General features: G+C 44.7%; 1 pseudogene; it reads right to left on the reverse strand.

The window, feature by feature from the left end:
* Positions 1 to 16,144, reverse strand: part of LOC115071181 — a 32,739-nt pseudogene extending 16,595 nt beyond the window's left edge.
* Between the last annotated feature and the right edge of the window lie 1,002 nt (positions 16,145 to 17,146).

Genomic DNA, 17,146 nt, shown 5'->3' on the forward strand with positions numbered 1-17,146 from the left:
GAAGATTTGTCGAACCGACCTTGGCTCTCCACAGGGATATGCACACATGTGCAAATGCACCCACACAGACATATTTGGGTACACATGTACATACCACATGCCACCATACATATGAGGAGCAGAAGAAAAGAAAATTGGGCATGGAGCAAATCGTGATTCCAGGAAGCAAACATTGGAGGGAATAGCACGGGGAGATCTGACTCATCGTGCACAACGACGTGCAGAAATAGGTGAACGCACAGGGCTCCGTGTGGGTATTACAGACAGTGAAGAGGCGTTCTAGGTTAGAGCAAATCTAACTGACCACCTCTGCGGAGGCAACGCCTCATTGCTAAGATGTCAGCGCAGAAGTAGCACAGGAACGAGTGATGCACTAAAATAAGACTTCGGTTAGATAACTGCAAACTTCCTGTGTGTAGAATTGTCTTCATCGGCCCCAGCGTCTGTCACACCGCCTTGCTTTCAACGACCACTCCGTCCCTCAGAGCTGATGCTCAATGGGGCCTGAGTCTATGGTCCCAGCCTCCTGCTCATCCCAACCCTGCTTGGCTTGGAGAAGCTTCTCAGGGCCACCTCATGTCCTCTTCCTTGTCACGTGCTGTCTGCCCGACTGTTGCTCCCTAGATTACAAGATCCTTGGAGGCAGGAACTAGTTTTATTTTCTATATCGTTCCGCCTTCCGCCTGGTGTCTACCAGAGTACCAGGCAGATAGTAAAATTGAATTAATTTTGGTGTGGTGTATACACGTTGGAATAATTTTGTCTTTCATTTCTTTGCGGATTCACGTTTGCCTTCCCCTCATTTAATTTAATAATTTCTGGTTCTTCCTCATGTATTTACCTTGTGAGCACACCGGCTTCTGCAAACAGCTTGGGGTTTTAAGTAAGGCTGTGGTGCCCTTTCCCTGCTTGAATGCCTTCACTTACTCCAGAAGACACCATGTGGTATCACCTGCAGCCTTATTCAGGACATAGCTGTTGAGAGAGAGAGAGAGAGAGAGAGAGAGAGAGAGAGAGAGAGACCAGGTGCATGTGCCTGCTTGTGTGCATGTAGAGATAAGAAGGTGATGTAGAGTGCCCGCCTCTGTCACTCTTCACTTTGCTTTCTCAGACAGGACTCTCATTGCCCCTAGAACTCTTGATTTTGGCTAACTACTGTCCAGTGAGCACCCGAGACTCTCCAATTGCTGCACCACCTCCCAGCACTGGGGTTATAAGTGTGACATGCCTAGCCTTTTACATGGGTTTTGGAGATTAAATTCATGTCCTCATGCTTGAGTGGCAAGCGCTTTATCTACTCAGCCATCACACAAGCCTGGTCCAGATCTTTAATGAGAGAGATTATGTGAACCTGGTAAAACCTCCAGTGATTCAGTGTGGTCCACTTAATGCAGTCCTTTACCAGATGAAGAATTCCAGTTCTCCAATGTGACTCCTTTGCCTTTCTAGATTGAAATCCATTTATTTTAATTATTAACATTATGAATATCAAGTGTAGCTACTATAAAAATTCAGATGAAGAAAAATGGAGCTTAAGAGATGGTTCAATTGTTAAAATGTTTGCCATGCAAGCATGAGGGTCAGAGTTTAGAGTCCCAGAACCCATGTAGGAATTCTGGGTACAGTGGCATGCACCCAGAATCCCAAGGCTGGGGGAGTATTGGGAGAGGAGAATCCTTGGGGCTCTTCAGTCAGCTCTAGGCTCAGTGACAGACCTGGGTTTTACAGTGAAGTGGAAAGTAGATGATGACACTTGACATCTACCTCTGGCCTTCATACACATGCACACACACATGAACATGTACACACATGTGTCACACATATACACACAAGCCCAGAAAAAAAGAGATAATGGGAAATTATCCACCCATATTTCACCCAAAGATGATACCTATTAGTAGTTTAGTATATATCTTCCTAGGCTTTAATGAAAGTAAACATTTTAATGACAAAATACCATCAGAATATAGACACCGCCCTATAATGTACCTCTCCGTTTTTTATACTGAGAAGCCCATCAGCTCAGCATATGCACATCTTCTCTTTCACCTCACGTGCCTGTGTGACATTGGTTTGATTGACTAGCTTGACGTTCTGTGAGTTATTAAGATAATGAAGTTCACTTCAACCCACATAATGGGAGAAAGAAAAATTGACAAATCCTCCAGGGAGGACAGCAAACATGTACAGTCACTCAGAAATACTCAAATGTTTCTCATTGTTCTATAGAACTGATGTGGATCTAGGCACATGCCACTGTTGAGTGTGCATGCTCTGTGCATGCTCTGCACGTGCAGGTTCTAGATTTCATTCCTAGCACCATCCCTGTGAAGGCTTAACGGTGAAATGTTCCCCATCAGGTCCTGTGCTTGAAAACCTGGTCTAGTTAATGGTGCTGTTTTGGTAGGTCATAGAACCTTTGAGACATGGGACCTATCTTAGCAGCTGAGGGCAAACCTGGAATGTGGTATCTGATTCTCCCTTGTGGTGGTTTGAATGAAAATGTCCCCCTAGGCTTCAAGGTTTTGAACATTTTGTTCCCGGTTGGAGGGACTTAGAAGGTTGGAGGTCTTACTGGGGGTGGGCTTAGAGCGTTCCTAAGCCTTGCTGGATCTCGAGTTGCTCTCTTGCTTCCTGTGCCTGCGTGATGATGTGAGAGAGCTTAGCTTCTGCTCCTCCTCCAGCCACCTCTGCCGCCATGCCTCCCCACCATGATGGACTCTTGCCCCTTTGGACCCATAAGCTTAGACAAACCCTTCCCTCTCTAAGTTGCTTTGGTCAGTGTTTCTATCACAGCAACAGAAAAGTGACTAACATTTCCCTCAAGAAGGCCTCCCTCTGCTTCCTCCTTGATGAGAATCTGCCACTCCAATACCCTAGCACCAAGGACTGACCCACACCAGCTTCATATTTACCCCACAGATGGACCATTCCCAGACCCCTGTGGGGTGGTTTACAACTTCCTGTAACTCCAACTCCAAGGGCTCCAACACCCTTTTCTGGCCTCTGTGGGTTCCTGCACTTACATGCACATACTCACATACACATGTACACATAATTAAAAATAAAATAACAAAATGTTGTAAACAGACAAAAATGGAGTATTTAAGGTAAAAATTGCACATCAAATTACAAATATTGCTTTAATTTATTTAACTTCCTTATATCGAAATATGCCTGCTTAATTAAAGCATTTACCTTGTTGAAGGCTCTCAGGGAAATGATTTGCCTTAGACAAAAGTATTGTATCAATGTCTGTGAATCTTACACATGATTCTAAAATCAGGTTCTGCCTGTCAGATCTCCATGCATACCATTTTACATCCCAATGGGACGCATGCAGAGGAATCGTATGATCGGTTAGCCACAGCCGGAGACCTCAAGGATGAAAACACCTTGACTCTCACTCTTCTGTGTCCTCTTGTGACAACTGCAGTGGCCTTTGCTGTGCGACCAAATGCCATGACACTGACGAGCTCTCTAGCATCCCACTGTTGCTTCTGAAATCAGAAGAGACCTTCATCCATGGACGACAGCTCCATGGCGTGTCTCTGTAAACTGCACCTGTCCCCTGTGCCACCCATCATTTTTTTTCCTGGTGTGACAGAGGACTCTTCTTGTTCCTGCAGGGAAATGTTTCCATGGTTCCGATGAGTCCCAAATAGATTTACAGCCTTTCTTCTAGTTGTTCTGAAATGTTCTGGATCTCATTGTAACTGGGTATGGGAAGATGAGCGATATGGAAACATTTACCTTGAAAAGGATAGTTTTAGTCAAAGTTCTAAAAACAAAGGGACAAGTAGAGCCACTTGGGGAAACAACGGTCAGCCAGGAAACTGCAAGAGCTGGGAAGCAGGGGCTAGAGCCCTCTTTGTGGATCTTATGGAAGAGTGAGCATGTCTGTGTCACTGTGCATGAGAGGTAGCTCTTAGTGGAAGGTGCCTGGGTGATTTGGGATTGGTGGGGAAGAGTTTAATAAAGAATGTGGTATGGGCAGTAGCCTCTGGATTGGCAGCTGCTCAGAGGGAAGCCCTTTATTATCTGTAAGAATTAAACAATCTCCAACGAGATAGGACCTTTCTGTGTCTATAGGCTGTTAAACATCATAAGGTGTCACAGACACAAATGATATGGTCATTTTCCTGTAATGTACACCAGGAGAGTTCTGGCATTTTAGGCCTTACAAGGGGAAGTCCAACTAGTAGGGTGGAGTCTGTATGGAAGCAGAGCAGCATAGACCACTGACCAGACAACTCCGTGGTGAACAACAGTTATCTGAGAGCAAACAGACTGCTGGACTGCCTCTGGGAGCAGAGAAGCAGCAGGGGCAGGGGGCAGTCAGACATCTTTTTTAGGCAGTTAGGTGGTTGGGTAACTTTCCATGATGTAGGCTGGGCAGTTTAGCGCGGGATTGGCAGGTCTCCCAGTAAGCAGAGGGACATTCTCTGGGCTAAGTTCGAACCTACCATTTTAGTATGTTGGGAACTGAGCTGCCATTTTAGGAGCCTGACAGGAACCTAACAGGATCAGCCTAACAACCATGAAGAATGCAATAGTTATCAGTTTTTACTTACGTTTTACCCTGAGGCAAACTGATTCATTGCAGTGGCCTATGGAGTTATTTATGTCTGGCCTACCACAGGAGAGTTGTGGTGGCAGCTGCTCTTTCAGTTAAGTTTGCTTCTGGTGCCCAGTGGAACCAACAGAATAACTGGTCTCAGCTAGCTTTCCATCTAATAAAGGATAAAAAGTCGGATGTGCTTCTGACTGATCTGCATGAGCTATTCTTACCGGCCGTCTCCAAGCGTCCTTGCATGTAGCTCTCACCCGCTGTTCAGTAACTGGGTCCTCGACCTCACGCCCCTCCTCCAGTCTACCTTTCCCATACCTGACCAATTCTGGTTAGTTAGGATGCAAATGGAGTTGGCTTTAATTCCAATTACTGTTTTTATAAAGTTTTAATTTGCTTTGTAGCTAAATCTCTGGTTGTATTTTATTGGTTATTGTTTGAAATTGGCTTGGAATTGGTGCCTATAATTTTAAGTCACCAGAAGGTTTAATTGGAGATTCTGGAATGGAAACCATTTACTTCTTCAGATTTATTAGTCTCTGAATTATGTGCAGCAGAAACTGGAACACTGGTGTGCTTTCTTCCAGATTTCACAAGTGATTCCATTGTGGTTTCAATGTAGAACAAGCATAGTTCATGGGTTTTAGGTTCAAATTCAAATTTTTGACTATGCAGAGCCCTGGACACCTTCCAAAAACTGACACTTTAAACATGTTCTTTACTTTCATAGTGGCAAGAATGGAATTTCATGCTTATAACAACTTCCTCCATCATGGCCCACCTACCAACCTAGCTGCCAGAAGTGTGCCTCTGAGTAAATTGGCTTTGGCTCCCTGGTGTGGCCACAGGACAGGGCTGTGGTAAGTGGCCCATGCAGAACGGTATTGAAGGAGGCAGCTCTGTTGTCACCTTGTTAACTGCACTAGGCAGAATGTGTGTCTTCCTGAAGTGAGTTCTAAAGCAGACCTTCTCCCACATCTCATCTGGTGGCCATGGACTATTCACTAGGCAGGATGTGGAGGCCAGGAGCAAAACTGCAAACCCAGCCCATATGGAGGCATCCAGGACAGCCCAGGGAACTTGGCACAGGGCAGGACGTTCTGTGGGGCTTCTCTCAGGACACCAAGTGAGAGGCGCAGATTTCCATCATTTCAGCTGCTGTGGAGGGTCTGATGGGAATGGCAGAGGGGAAGTAACCATCACTTGGGTACGGATGCTGCATGCTCCCACGGCCTGAAGTTGCGTGTGGCTGTCAAATGTCTGAGCCCTCCATGGAGAAACAGAGAATCAGAATTCCATTACCGGCCTTTAGTTGCTATGTAAGTGAGGTCGAGCTGCTGAACCTTTCCTGGGAGCTGGTTTTCTTATCTGCAAGGCAGGGATAATTAGCCTGCTGTATCTCCCTCAAAGAGATGATGAGCTCCAAACAAGAACATTAATGAATGTGCGAGAGCTTCAGAAATTCTCTACAGCACAGAGAAAAGCTTTATTATCGCAGCTGTTTGCAAAGTCTGTGGTGTGGCCCTCTCTGCAGTGCTTTGTGTGGCCAGCACAAGCTGCTCATCCTGGCTTCCAAGTCCTGTTGGATTCTAACCTGCAAGGTGCCACTGCAGCCCCTCCCCGGGCTCTGCTCCAGGAAGAGCCAGCTCTCCTCTCAGTTTTGATTTCCAAGTCACACGGTAACCACTGCTCCCCTCTGCTCCTTTTCTGTGTTTTGTATTTTCTCTCTGGTTTCCTCCGAACAAGATTTCATTTCCTTCCCTAGCTCTTTTCCTGTCTCTTACAGCTCAGTTCTTCAGGGCTCTCTAAGTCCTCTTCCCACCCAAACGCTCCAGGGAAGGCCCCCGTCCTGTGGTGGCAATTCCCAGATGTGTGGTGAAATGAACTCTCCTTGTTCACAACAAATGACAACACCTTACTTCTAGTCACTCAAGCAAGAGATTTGGAAGTGCAGCCAGGCGCACCTTTCTCCTTCTCCTCGGCTGTCCCTCCCACTCTTCCCCTGGCCGTGGAGTCCTGTGGGGCCTCTTGCCCATGTCCCTCTAGGATCTTCACTACATTACTGGTTACCGTGGGTCCCAATTTCTGATAACCTGGATAATTGCTGTAGCTTACTGGTTAGATACCCATCAACAGACAGCTTTGCTGCCAGTGTAGAATCCATCCTTCTGCCAGACCATGTTTCTAAAACAGATTTGGCCATGCCATTTCTCTTCATCAAGAATACTCTTCCCCCCCTGTAGGAGGAAGTGCGGCCTGAACAACCTGCACATGCGTGCTGCAAATGTGCCAAAAACATCCGGCCGAGTCAAACCTGTGTTCTGCCAAAAGGCATAGAGATGGCTGACTCGAAAATGGCCCGATACAGAGAGCCAATGGGGAACAGACACGACCTATCAATGGACCAATGGGACACCAGGAGGGGGCTATAAGGGAGCCCCATATCCGCAATAAGCGAGTCTGCAGCTGCTCACACAGGCTGCTTCTCACCAGACTCCCGGAGTCTATGTGCTGACTCTGCGCCGACTCTACCCCTGTCCAGAGGGCCCCAGGACACCTGCAACACCTCCCAAGGATAAACTTATAGACATATTAAGACCAGCCACACAGATCATCCCTTTCTGGTATCATCACACTTTGTCATGCATCGTCTAACAACCTTTTCTTTGAATTTGTTGCTTGATATGCATCGCTTAGCATTGTAAACATTGCAGATTGCTTTGAAATCGATCACTCCCCCAAACCGGGACCAATCTTTAAGTGTATGGTACAATGCAGCCTATGAATCAGATGGCTGGACTCTAGTTTGAGCTGAGCTATGAAAAGTGGTACCCAGAACAAAGTACTGGATTTTGGTCTCAACTTCCTGAATTTAGAAAGTAAAAGATCTAGCAATTTCTAAGATGCTGTTTTCTGAAAAGACTATAAGCTATTAAATCTTGGGCTATTTCAATATTTTTCATACAGTGTATAAGTTGTAAAATATGAATTATATGTGTCATATAGAGAGATGGATGGTTAACTTTTAGCTCAAAATAAAGGTAAAGATGCACACCGATGATCCCGTGGCTTGGCGTGCACTGGGTGTTCTGTGCTCCTGTCTCACTTTCCTGTACATGTAGTGGTTACACAGTTACATAAATGATCACTTTGTGAATTCTAAACATCACTTCATGAGATTTAATGGGAACAGTGCAACAGAAGTTAAATAGAATTATGCTCTGTCTTCAGGCTCCCTGATTTGGTCTGTTTGATGAGGTCTGTGGGGTTAGACTCTACCAGGCCTTGATTGCTTATTTAGGTCTATGGAGTTAGAGTTCACCATGCCTAGACTGCTCAGTGAGGACTGTGTAGTTCAAGTTCACCACGTCTTTTTGTTCATTTGGGCCTGTGGGGCTGGAGTTCACTGTGTGCGTTCCTGAAGTCAGACCTCACTTCCCACAGAGGCCAGGGTGGGATCTTCAAACCCTTTGGAGAAAGAAGTTTCTCTCATTCTTGGAACAATGTGATCAGAGAGAAGAAATACGTATAAAGAGCCTCTTGTAAGTCAGGCATGGCGCATGCCTTAAATCCCAGATTCGGGAGGCCAACTTGTGAGTTCCAGGCCAGTCTGCTCTATATAGTGAGTTCCAGGCCAGCTGGGACAACTGGGAGACACTGTCTCAAAAAGACCGAAAATACCAAACCAAACCAAAACAAAAAGACTCTTGTAAGAAACTCATTGGAGGGTCTGGAGAGATGCTCAGCAGTTAAGAGCACTGGCTGCTCTTGCAGAGGACCTGGTATGGTTCCCATCACCCACATGGTACTAACAACCATCTGTAATTCCAGTTCCAGGGGAATTTGATGGCCCCTTCTGACCTCCACAGGCATTGTATGATACAGGTGTATTACATGCAGGCAATACACTCATACACATAAAATGAAAATAATAAATAAAATATTTTAAAAAACTCAATGGAACTCTTGAAATCCAAACTATGCCAAGAAAATTAAGTTAAAAATTAGTAAACTTTTTATTGAATGCTTTCTTCTTAATCTATGGGAAGATATTCCACTTTGCAGAGTGTAACTGAGGCCTTTACGAGACCATGAACTCTGACTAGACTTAGCTATTCTGAAGTGTTCAACATTAGTGTCTTGAGTAGAAATTCATGGAATTCAGTGCAGGGACGCTGATGCTTAGGGACAACAACTAGCGTTCGCCCTGCTGGGGGCTCCTCTGCCTCTCTCAGCCTTGGAAAGCCTTCCTCCAGAGGCCCTATCCCATAGCTGCTCAGCTTTGGGTGACGGAGACGAAGAGAGCCACAGTGGGAGCAGTCCAAGGAGCTGGACATCGAACCACAAACCCCAAGGACTGTATCCTAAAGGACAGACAGGCTTTCCCTTGATGAATTCAGATCGATTCTGGTTGAACCTGTAGCAGTCAGTGAGCACAAAATCACCTCCATCAGGGGTCTTTTATGTTGTTGGGCCATAGTCTTGTTTTTTATTTTATTAAAATAAAGTTATAGTGACTTTCACACATTAATTTGAATAAATAATTTTTTAGATACTTTTATAAGTGTGCCAACAGCCTACCAGTGTATTTGACATCTTGAACAGTTAAAATCTTAATGGTCCCCTTCTCTGTACAACACAATTATCGTCAGTAATTACTATTATTTTCTTTAGAACTTAATGCACAACACTAGGAACTCCTCGAAGTTGGAGACAGTATTTGTTGTGCTTCTCCTTGAAAATCTAGGGGCTAATAGTTTGCTGACTTTCAGTAGTGCTCAGAAAATGCCCATGAGCAGAACAGACATGGGATCAGCCTAGATGTCCATCCACCGATGAATGGAAACGCCAATGTGGTCCATCTATACAATGGAATTTTACTCAGCTGCACAAAAAATAAAATAATGAGATTTGCAGAAAAATCGATGGAACTAGAAGGTATATTAAGTGAGGGCTTTCTGACCCACACTCAGAAAGACAAAACCATGTGTGTTAGGGCAGAAGAAACCAGGCAGTGGGGGAGACACCAGGGGTCGGACATGGAGAAGGGGAAGGGGAAGGAGAACCCAACAATGGATGCTTTGTTTTAGTTGATAACTAATAGTTTATATGTTATAAAAGTAAGAAAAAATATGTCCACAGATGGAACAAATGAATGGAAAGAATCATTAGTTGTCAGTGGCCAATGTTTGCTTAGCAACAGATCAGACGATGCATGTTAGACAGAAGTCTGTGTTTTCTCTGACATATGTAAATAATGCTCACAGAACTTTATAAACTAGGTATTGAGCTCTAATGTTGGAAAACCTATGGAACAGACAATAGGGTCCTGAGTTCTACTGTCAACTCTATCTCATCAACTCCCTCAAAAGCCTTTAGCTCCTGGCACTTCAAAGGCTGCAGCAATAGCTCAGAATGGGTCAGGGCTGCCATCTCTGACATGCCCCTAAGAACAGAACTCTGCTGGGTGCTGCATGTCACAAAGCTGTATCTCTTACCATCTCCTTGAGACTTAATTTTAATTTTCACACTCATTTTTCAAGCACTGAAGTGCATATTAAATACTAATTAGAATATAAAAATATATCATGGTGTGACTCTTCAGTCTTCTGTCCATGTCAATTGTTGTGTACAAGTTCCCCATAAAGGGGTTGAACCAAGCATCACCTTGAAAGGACTTAGGTGGTCTGCTTACTTTGAAGTCAATCCACTTTCAAATCACCCTCTTCCAGAACTTGTTTGCTTCTAAAGAAGTGGGCTCCTGGACAGGAGTGAGGATGATCATTAAAAACAGGTCTTGTAATGAAATGCCTCTTCTAATTATATGGTTATTAAATAAATAAATAATAAAAACAAAACCAGGTCCTCTGATCCTGTTTCATGCCTCAGCCCGAGAACCTGAGATTTGTTGAAACAATGCGGGGCTTGATCTGCCTCCTAATCTTTTTCTATCCTTGAGTCTAAGAGCATTCTTGTTTATATGATTGGTTGTGTATTGAGCGCCACAGGACTATAGGAAACAGCAGGGTGCTGTCCCACCACACACTTTGAGAGGTCTGTGCTGAAGCAGAGCCAGGCCACTACAGAGCACTCAAGACTGTAGGGGTGGAGGGTGGCAGTGATCTTGAAAACTGACCTGGAATTCAGAATCTTGAATTGGGGCTACGCCCTAAGAAATTCCAATGGCCTGGAGCAGTGTTCTTTCCCTGGAGCAGTGTTCTTTCCCTGGAGCAGTGTTCTTTCCCTGGAGTAGAGTTCTTTCCCTGGAGCAGTGTTCTTTCTTTCCCTGGAGCAGTGTTCTTTCCCTGGAGTAGTGTTCTTTCCCTTTGCTTTTGGTGCTTGTTGAGTTTTTTGTTTTTATTTTCCTGGCACTATTCTAAGAATACTTACGTAAAATATATGATATTTCTTTCAGTATCCACATGAATGAGATTATATAAGGCTGAAATGCTTCTGTGCAGAGGAAACCCTCAAAGGAGCACAGAGACAGTCCACGGAGAGGGAAGACATGTTTTCTATGCATTCACATGACAAGGGGCTGATATCCAAAATATAGATGGAACTCAAAAACACAATGTAAAAATTCCAATTTAAAACTGAGCAATGGATAAGAAAAGAAGTTTCTAAAAATGAATAGTAGGGTCTGGAAACTTTGTACAACCTCACTAGTCATCAGGGAAATACAAAGAAAACCCAAATTTCACTTCACTTCACCCCAGTGAGAAGAGTAATAACAGAGACCAAATACAGCAAGCAGTGTCGAGGATGTGGAGAAAATGGAGCCCTTGCACTGTTTTGATACAAACATAAATTAATGCAGCAATTATGGGAAACAGTGTGTGGGTTCCTCAAAATATTAAAAATAGACTACCTTATGATCTAGCAGCCTTATAAGCATATCCATAGGAAATAAAATCAGTATTTCAAAGAGACGTCACTCACTGCAGCGGTGTTCACAAAGCCAAGAAAGAGAGGAAGCCTACATACCCATAAACCGAGATGTGGAGAAGGAAAAACAGTACAGAATGAAATCCCAGCCACAAAAGGAATTAAACAACGTCGTTTGTTATAACAGTGAAGGAACTGAAGCTCTGTGCTCAGTGCTATAAGCAGGGTACAGATAGACATGTGCTGTGTGACCTCACTCAGGTGGAATCTAAAAAGCCTGATGCCATGGGGTACAATGGAGGTAACCTGAGGTCAGGGGCTGTGGGGGAGGGTGACTGAGGGTAGTAGAGAACTGAAGAATGTTAGGTTATAGTCAGAGGAAGCCAGGGCCTCTGGGGTGCCATTGTGCACTATGAACCTATAGGCCACAGTCATGTATTCCAAAATGCCAGGAAGAAAGATTCTGAAAGCTTTCAATACAAAGAAATGGTAAATGTTTGAGGGATTCCACCATATTTATACACTGAAAAATGTGCACATGTATTGAATATGACGTGGAACCCCATGTATATGTTAGTGTGAGCTGACACAGTGCTTGCCTAGCATGCACAAATCCCTGGGTTAGAGCCCCAACATCACAAAAACCTGTGGTGGCACGCTATAATCCCAGCACTCTGGAAGTGGAGACATAAGGATTTTGATAGTGAGTTTGAGACCTGTCTGTGCCACCTGGGACCTGTCTTAAAAGAAAATATAATAAAGTAAAGCGAACAAAACAACCACCCACATAAATAACCCTGTGACTGAACAAAAATTTCCTCCTTGGCATGCAAGACCAGCACTTAGAACTCGTTTTTTCGTTGTATTTAACCTGCTCTTCCTCGCGTGGTCTTTTGCAGCGTCTCTTTTTGCCTGTCTTTCTTCCTACGTAGGATTTAAAGAAACTGTCAACATTTTACTTTGTGAAACTTGGCAGGCATTCCTTTTAACCTCCTGACTTTGCTCAGGTTATTCTTGGCGAATAGTTTCTTTCTCTCTGTTGTTTGGAGAGAAAAGTGTCCCTGCTGGAGCCCTCCAGAAGGCCTTTCCACCTGTGGGATGTCTGCGACTTCCCTTAGCACCATCATCTCTACAGCTATAACACTGACCACGCTGTGTTCTCACACCCTGCACACTGCTCTCCCTCAGCTGGGAGGCCAGTAGCAGCACCCAGAGCACTTGGGGGCCTGGAGGCTGGGAAACACTCTCTGTGTAACTGTTGCTTGACCTCTGTAGAGATCCCCAGCTCTCCCCTCAGCCCTTTGCTCTAGCATACACAGAACACACTAAGGGCAGCTCTACTTGGAATGTGAGATTGGACTTGGTAGGACACAAGCTCACTTTTCTCTGCACTATTTGATAGATGCAGTTGACTGTGTGTGCGTTGAAGTAGAAGTAAAAGGGACAGTGCTATAAAGCCAAAATGTAGCCGGATGCTTTGAATGAGCACGTGCTTCATTAGTCTTTCTGTAAAGTCTTTCTATACATCGGCGAGCCAAAAGCTTTCCACACAACAGCTGACGGCTCCACCACGGCTGAGGTGAAACACTGCGAGGGCAGCGTCTTCCAGCATCTTGTTGGGCAGCTCTGGCTAGGAGCTAAGCCTTCAGCTTCTAGGCAGAGCACAGAAGGGCAAAGCACCTGGAGCAGTCCTGGGGTGCTAGCTGAATAGAGTAGCTGTGAAAATGTTTGTTTGATCTATAAAAATGTTTAATTTCCCCAAATATATAATATATACCATAAATCACTTGGAGTTTGAAGAAAACAAATATATTTGGACTGGAATTTAATAGAATATTTTCTTTTGATAAAAAAACAATATAAATTCACTAGATATGAATCAGTCCTAATAAATAATCGAGGAGATTTTTAAGGTAGAAAAAAAGTTTTCCAAGACTATAAATCCATAAAGAAATGGACTTCTGAGAATATATTGAACCAGCTGTGAGGCAAACACCATTATGGGAGATTAAATTAAAGGCTCTGAATGACTTCAAAGTGCCCTTGTTTCTGGGGAATTTTGGAGACTTCCAAGTGGAAATGTGTATGTGGGTGGGGGAGAGGCAGGCAGGTAACAGGTTATATGCTACTGAAGAAGCGTGTGTGTGTGTGTGTGTGTGTGTGTGTGCGTGTGTGTGTGTACGTGTGCGTGTGCATGTGTGTGTGCACATGTGTGCATGTGTGTGTATGCATGTGTTTTTGTTTTATCATATTTGTAATATGCTGCTGAAAGAATGTGTGGAGTTTTATCATGTTTGTAATATGTTACTGAAAGAGTTCAGTTTCCACTTACTTTAATCCAGTAAGGGGCCCTCAAGGAGGATTTGAGTCCTTCCTAAGAGAATTTATAATCTAACCAGTGCATATGGCAAATACTCAAAAACCCACAATTCCCAGAAGCTTAGGGTTATCACCTACTGTCCTATAAAAGCGGTGTGGGGGGGGATCGTCACACACTAGATTCTAGTAGAGAATTCATTTTCGGCCAGTGGGGTTTTGGGTCACCTGTGGATCAGGGCATCTTCTAGGAATTAAAAATGGACAGGACTACAGAACCAGAGGCCAGGGGAGAAGGGAGACAGTGTGAGCCCTGGCTACGACAGAGGTTGTGTGGGAGAAGCACAGAAGGAAGCATACAGACCTCCATTTGAAGCCTACTGTCTTGCCCTGGCCCTGGGGAGACAGGGAAGGTCTAGACAGGAAGAAATGCCCAGAAGACCTGAGCCAGGCTCCATTCCCTCAGGCTGGAAAGGCCGGTGTTCCCGTGTGTGTTCAGGTTCTTCTTTTGTCCGTCTCTGTGGACTTGGCGTGAAGAGTGGCGGATGGCACTGGATAAATGAACACAGACAAACAGCGCCATTCCGACTGCAGTGAAGTCTCGTCTCTGAGAAAAAGGCAGATGCGCATGGAGAATTCAGACATGCATTTCTGAACTCTATTCCTATGAACGCTAAACGCTTGCCTAGAAAAGAGCATGTTCTAAGGGAAGTAGGACTAAGAAATTAAAGGTGGGTTGTGGTGGTGCTAACAGCACACACTCTGTTCAGACTGAAATCCAGTGCTGATTTAATAGCACTCAGCGAAGAGCTATAAAGTTTCTGTAAGTGACTGAGCTGAGCACTTGACAAATTCCACGGGTTAAATGACCACAACTACAACTCTTATGACCACCATGACTTTCTTGCCTGGTAAAGAAAGTGGGTCAAGGCAGAAAAGTTGCTCAGTTGTATTCTTTAGAAATACAATGCCATAGAGTGCAAAGGTGTGTTAGAAAGGCAGATTCATGATGTGTGAGGCACACGGGGCCATACTGTGTGCATTGTGGTTCAGAGTGATAGGACCCCTGGACATGGAGGCCACAGAGCCCACCGATGACCACACACACCAGCTTTGGAGCAGGGAAAGGTTGTGATATTGCATAGCTGGCGTAGGCAGCCTCCACAGCATCATGTTAGGAGGCGCTGTGGAATAGCTATGCTTGGGATGGGGGAGATGGTGAGTAGAAGATGTTCCTTGGGGACAGCCTGGGAGCACAGTTTCACCTTTTTGAGGACTTGGGAAATTCGTGGAGTGTGAGGAGGCTGGGATGGGAGGATCTGCTTACTGTTTCTTTCCCTCTCCTTGTCCTTGGGCCACAAGCTGCCCTGAGGTAGCTCTGATTACCGTCAGGTGCTGCTGGTCAATACACCTAGGACACAGGGTGCAGAGGGTTGAGCGGACAGCCACAGCAGAGCCATTCTTTGCCTCCATCAGGAGTTCTTCTACCCCAGAGGACAGGTGTTGAAGGTAATAGAAGAAACTAGAATGCTAGAATGGGTAGATCTGAAATAAGACACAAATATACATCCAAAAGGAAGCTTGGCATGGGCATCCTGATTTTTATTTGTTGTATCAAAGGACAAGAATTCTAATTAAGACTGAACACGGTAACCATTAATCACTTTTAATTGGGCCTGGACAATAGGCTCTTCTAGTTCCATACATGGGTCATCAGTTTGTTATCCTTCATGGTAATTACAGTCTTAGACAACTTGTCACTTTGGTTTAACAGTGTGCTGCTATTTTAACATTTAGTCTAATACTTAGCAGTTCCCACTTTTGGTAAGCATACAGTGTTATTCCAAGGCTCCCCTTGACTACATGCCCTATCCACCACTTTCCCGAGGTATTTATAAAGGTTTCCTTCCAAACTGCAGGTGACTTTGAAGATATTGCCATATGGTGCTGGAAGTGCCATAATGCATCACCGCTTGTTTGCCAGATGCTGTTACCCTCCGCTAGGCAGTGATTCAGACACTCACTGATGATTTTGCAAAATGAATCTTGCTAAATTGGAGAGCTTCAGTTGTCACATCCCATCTCATTATCTTTGGCGGACTATCTCAAACATTCTAGAAAAATTAACAGTTGGAAATGAATCCATTCGACATACAAATAGCAGTGTTTCCTGCCTGCCTTGCCAGCTTTGCTCAGACAACATCTCTGTTTCACAGAGTACAGAATAGAGACTGAGGCCCAGACTCCGCAGAGGGCCTGGGGCACAGTAGCCACTGTGTTGCTGCTTCCTGCACTGTGCATTAGTGCCTTACTTTGGTGTCTTTTGTTATAAACACATCTTTACCTTGGCGGGCTTCCGAAGCACTCCATAGTTGGATTCATTGACTGCATAAGTAGGAAACACTGCTGCCCTCCATGGACACAGCGCTGGTGAAGAGCCGTCTTGGTGTGTGTGCAGCAGGAAGGAGATGGAGATAAAACCAAGGGAAAGGGAAGGCAGCTTGCTGCCCAGGGCCAGCACATGCTTGACTAGGCTTTCTAAGAGTGTGGAATCTCAGGGCAGCTGACGAGTGTTGTTTTGGGGACTGGCTTTTTGTGATCCTCAGTGCTGTGTATGATAGCTGTTTTCTCATCAGGATGGAACTTTCAAGGCTATCAAAAGCAAGAGTTTTGTCCAGAATCTTCTCTGCACCTCCTTTTCACCCTACCCAGTACCGAGTTCCAGTCTTTCCCACTCCACTGTCACTGGACAGGCTGCCCCTCTGCCAACATCAGTGTCACTACACATTTCCATCAGAGGCTGGCTGTCATGTGCTGACAGCTGGACCACAGGCCTTTTCCTGGAAAAATACCAGATTCTTTAAAGATGGCTTTAGCAGGGATAACCCTGTGACCAGGAATGCATTTGAAATCATTACAGCAGGGTGTGCATTCAGAGTCAGACTTTGGTATTCACCACCACAAAGGAAGAATTCAGACACTGATGGATTTATGAGAGTCCGGAATGAAAACTTAATTCAGACAGGATAGAAAGGCCAAGGCCAGAGAATGACTGTTCCTCTAGAGGGGATAGCTTCAGGAAATAGCAAGATTTTTTTTTTCAAAGGAAATTCATGTTCTCCTTGAGTGAATTCAGACTGTGGCAAGAAAACATTAAGACATTATATTATAGAGGTAGGGAATAAAAAAAGGAATTGTGAGGTTTGAAATTGGTAGTGGGCTTAATACGTGACCCAACTTCTTTTACTTCACTTTGGAAGGAAACTGGCAGAATCGCACATCGTCAAGTGTCTGGTGTATACGTACTGTGGTAGTAACTGCTGTGCACTGAATGCTATGTGCTAAACATAGGGCTAAAGTTATTCTGTGTGT

Source organism: Nannospalax galili, unplaced genomic scaffold, assembly GCF_000622305.1.
Source record: "Nannospalax galili isolate Female #2095 unplaced genomic scaffold, S.galili_v1.0 scaffold418, whole genome shotgun sequence".
Taxonomy (NCBI): Eukaryota; Metazoa; Chordata; class Mammalia; order Rodentia; family Spalacidae; genus Nannospalax; species Nannospalax galili.